Source organism: Mandrillus leucophaeus, unplaced genomic scaffold, assembly GCF_000951045.1.
Source record: "Mandrillus leucophaeus isolate KB7577 unplaced genomic scaffold, Mleu.le_1.0 Scaffold533, whole genome shotgun sequence".
Taxonomy (NCBI): domain Eukaryota; kingdom Metazoa; phylum Chordata; class Mammalia; order Primates; family Cercopithecidae; genus Mandrillus; species Mandrillus leucophaeus.
Genome location: NW_012105731.1, coordinates 1,279,731 through 1,284,353, shown reverse-complemented (window position 1 = coordinate 1,284,353; position 4,623 = coordinate 1,279,731). Strand labels below are relative to the sequence as shown.

Here is a 4,623-nt window from a genome sequence, read left to right as displayed (position 1 = left end):
AGTTGCACCTACTTGACATATGAAGAACATTCCGTTGAACAACAGCTGAAGCACATTTTTCTCAAGTGCACATAGAGCACTCTCCAGGGTAGACCATATGTTAGGCCACAAAGCAAATCTTAATACATTTAGAAAGATTGAAATCACACAAAATATCTTTTCTTATCACAACGAAATAAAACAAGAAAATAGCAGAAGGAAAACTGGAAAATCCACGAATATGTGGAAATTAAATAATGCATTCTTGAACACCAATGGGCTAACAGGAAATCACATGGAAAATTAGAAAATAATTGAGACATATAAAAATGAAAACACCATATTCCCAAACTTATGGGATGCAGTGAAAACAGTGCTAAGTGGAAAATTTATGGCTAGGAATGCTACATTAAAAAGAACAAAGATCCCAAATCAACAAACTAAATTTATACTTTAAGGAACTGGAAAAAGAAGAACAAACTAAATATAAAGCTAGGAGAAGAAAGGAAATAATAAATAAAGATTAGGGCAGAGATAAACAAAATAGAGAATAGGAAAATAATACAGATAATCAACAAAACCAATAATAGGTTCTTAGAAAAGACTGACAAAATTGACAAACCTTTAGCTAGACTAAGAAAAAACAGAAAGGGGACTTAAATAACTAAAATCGGAAATAAAAGAGAGGACATTATGACCAATTTTATAAAAATAAAGAGGATTATAAGAGAATACTATGAACAACAAATTGGATAATCTAGATAAAATGGACTCTAGAAATATATAACCTACAAAGACTGAATCATGAAGAAATAGAAAATCTGACCAGACTTACAACTACTAAATAGAATGAGTCAATAATAAAAAAAAATTCCCAACAAAGGAAATCTCAGGACCAGATGGCTTCACTGGCGAATTCTACCACACATTTAAAAAGTTAACACCGATCCTCCTCAAATTCTTTGAAAAAGTTGAAGAGGAGGGAATACTTCCAAACTCATTCTTTTAGATGAGCATTGCCCTAAAATAACATATACTGAAGCCAGCCAAATACATTACAAGAAAAGAAATCTAGAGACCAGTGTCCCTGATAAATATTGATACAAAAATCCTCAACAAAATATAGCAAACCAAATTCAACAGCATACTAAAAAGATTATACACCATGACCATGTAGAATTTATTTCTAGAATGCAAGGATGTTTCAACATACAAAAATCAATCAATGTAATACATTACACTAGTAGAATAAAGGAAATAAAAACACATGATCATCTCAATTGATGTGGAAAAAACATCTGACAAAATTAAACACTTCTGATGATAAAAACACTCAGTAAACTAGTAATAGAAGAAAACTACCTCAACATAATAAAGACCATATATAAAAAGCTTATAGCAAGCATCATGCTCTATGGTGAAAGACTGAAAGCTTTTCCTCTATGGTTAAGAAAAAGACAAGGATGTCTTGCTTTTGCCACTTTCATTTAATACAAAACTAGAGGCCTGGTGCAGTGGCTTATGCCTATAATCCCAGCACTTTGGGAGGCTGCTGCAGGCAGATCACTTGAGGTCAGGAGTTCTAGACCAGGCTGGCCAACATGGTGAAACCCCGTCTCTACAAAATATACAAAAATTATCCGGGCATGGTGGCAGACTGCTGTAATCCCAGCTACTTGGGAGGCTGAGGCAGGAGAATCATTTGAACTCAGGAGGTGGAAGCTTCAGTGAGCTGAGATCGCACCACTGCACTCTAGCCTGCGCAACAGAGCAAGAATCTATCTCAAGCAACAACAACAACAACAACAACAACAGAACAAACCAACATCCGCCTCCCACCAAAACCCAATATAATACTGGATGGAAGTTCTAGCCATTGCAATTAGGCAAGGAAAAAGGGCATTCAAATTGGAAAAGAAGTAAAATCATCTGTGATTACAGATGGCATGATCTTACATGTAGAAAACCTAATGGTTTCACATACAAAAAGTACCTGTTAGAATTAATAAACAAATTCAGCAAAGTTGTAGGACACAAAAACAACATGTAAAATCAGTTACCTTCTATATACTAAAAATGAATAATCAGTAAAGGAAATTAATAATATAATTCCACTTAAAATAGCACCAAAAACACTTAAGAATAAACATATCCAAAGAGGCAAAGGCCTTATGATACAGTTTGGATAGTCGTCCCTGCCAAATCTCATGTTGAAATGTAATCCCCAGGGCTGGAGGTGGGGCCTGGTGGGAGGTGATTGGATCATGGGGGTGCATTTCTCATGAATGATTTAGCACCATCCCCTTGGTGCTGTTCTCGTGATAGTAAATGATTGCTTGTGAGATCTGGTTGTTTAAGAACTGTATGGCACCCTCCCCCACTCTCTCTCTTGCTCCTGCTCTGGCCATGTGATGTGCTTGCTACTGCTTGGCCTTCTACCAAGAGTAGAAGCTCATGAGGCCTCCCCAGAAACTAGGCAGATGCCAGAGCCATGCTTGTACAGCCTACACAACCATGAACCAATTAAACCTCTTCTGTTTATAAATTACCCAATCTCAAGTATTCCTTTATAGCAATGCAAGAATGGCCTAATACACCTTATATACTGAAAACTACAAGATATTGTGAAAGAAACTAAAGAGAACACATGTAAATGTGTTCACGGATTAGAATACTTAATATCATTAAGATATCAATACTTCCCTCAGTGACCTACAGTTTCAGTGTATTTTCTATAAAAATTCATTTTTTTTCTTTTTTTGCTGAAATAGAAAAATCCATCCTGAAATTTATAGGGAATCTCAAGAGACCCCAAATAGCCAAAGCAATCTTGAAAATGAAGAATTAAAGATGGAGGTTTCACACTTGGGGGTTTCAAACATCTTACAAGCTACGGTAATCAGAACAGTATGGTACTCGTATAAAGACAGACACATAGCCCGTCTGGTCCGGTCCCGCCGCCGCGGCTGCCAGCCATGAGCTCCATGCAGCTAAACAAAGGCCCCTCGTATGGCCTCTTGGCTGCGGTCACGAACCGGCTCCTGTCCAAATATGACCTCCAGAAGGAGGCAGAGCTCCGCAGCTGGATCGAGGGACTCGCTGGCCTCTCCACGGCCCCGAGTTGCAGAAGGGCCTGAAGGACTGGATTATCTTATGCACACTCATGAACAAGCTGCAGCCGGCCTCAGACCTCAAGATCAACCGCACCGTGCAGAACTGGCACCAGCCAGAAAACCTACGGCATGAACCCCGTGGACCTGTTTGAGGCCAGCGACCTGTCTGAGAGTGGGAACATGCTGCAGGTGCAGGTGTCTCTTCTTGCCCTGGCAGGGAAGGCCAAGACTAAGGGGCTGCAGAGCGGGGCGGACAGTGGTGACAAGTACTCGGAGAAGCAGGAGTGGGACTTGACGACGCCACCATGAAGGCCGGCCAGTGCGTCATCGGGCTGCAGATGGGAACCCTCAAATGCACCAGCCAGTCCGGCATGACCGCGTACGGCGAGAGGAGGCATCGCTACGGACCCCAAGAACCACATCCTTGCCCCCCCATGGACCACTCGACCATCAGCCTCCAGATGGGTGAAAACAAGTGCGCCAGCCAGGTGGGCACGGTGGCTCCCGGGACCCGGCGGCACGTCTATGACACCAAGCTGGGAACCGACAAGTGTGACAACTCTTCCATGTCCCCGCAGACGGGCTACACACAGGACGCCAACCAGAGCTGCCAGGTCTTCGGCCTGGGCCGGCAGACATACGACCCCAAGTACTGCCCGCAAGGCACAGTGGCCGATGGGGCTCCCTCGGGTGCAGGCGACTGTCCCGGCCCTGGGGAGGCCCCTGAATATTCCCCTTACTACCAGGAGGACACCGGCTGCTGAGGCTCCCAGCATGCTCTCTCCCCACATTGTCTCCCCGTCTAGGTTTTTGGGTTTTCTGTGTTTTCTTTCTTTCTTTTTTTTTTTTTTTTTTTTTTTTACCTATTCAGTGCTGCCAATCAACCAAGCGTCTGGGAGTGGCGGCGTTGGATCAGGCAGCAAGGCTTTTTTCTCCTCTTGCCGTGGTTCCTTCACAGGACTGAGCCACCGGGCTGTGGGGGAAGGGGTCAAGGCTCTATCCCAATGCGTGTAGGGTGAGGGTCCCTGTTGGCACGTTCAGGCTGTGGGCAGAACTGTGCTGGGAGAAGAGACCTGGGCATGGAGGGAACCGGTCCTGGAAAGTTTCCAGTTGCCTCGCCTCTTTCCCTTCTGTCAGTCCATCAGTTTGTGGTTTCTGTACCCGCAAAAGTTTCAGGAAGTATTTATAAAAGAAAATATATATATACAGGTTTTTTTTTTTTTTCCCAGAGGAATGGGGCGGAGACAGTGGAGAGGTGCTGGAAAATGAGTCCCTTGGGAGAGGGAGCCCAGCCACGATGCTAAATAGCTCAGGCTCCTGAGTGGCTGGATTTCCCTAGGACCCTCAGACCAACAGACCTCAGACCCTCAGACCCATCTCATGGCCTGGTGGGGAAATTGAGGCCCGTACAAGGAAGTGGAATTATGAGTTGTTGGGGTCAAGCCTGAACCCCTATCCATGCTAATCTCCCCCCACCTCCCGCCCCTGCCACTGTGGCCTCAGTAGGTTTTTGTTGTTGTTGCAGGCTGGA

General features: G+C 43.8%; 1 pseudogene; it reads left to right on the top strand.

Moving 5' to 3' along the window:
• The first annotated feature begins 2,954 nt into the window (after positions 1-2,954).
• On the top strand, positions 2,955-3,915 carry LOC105551795 (annotated as a pseudogene).
• Positions 3,916-4,623: the final 708 nt, after the last annotated feature.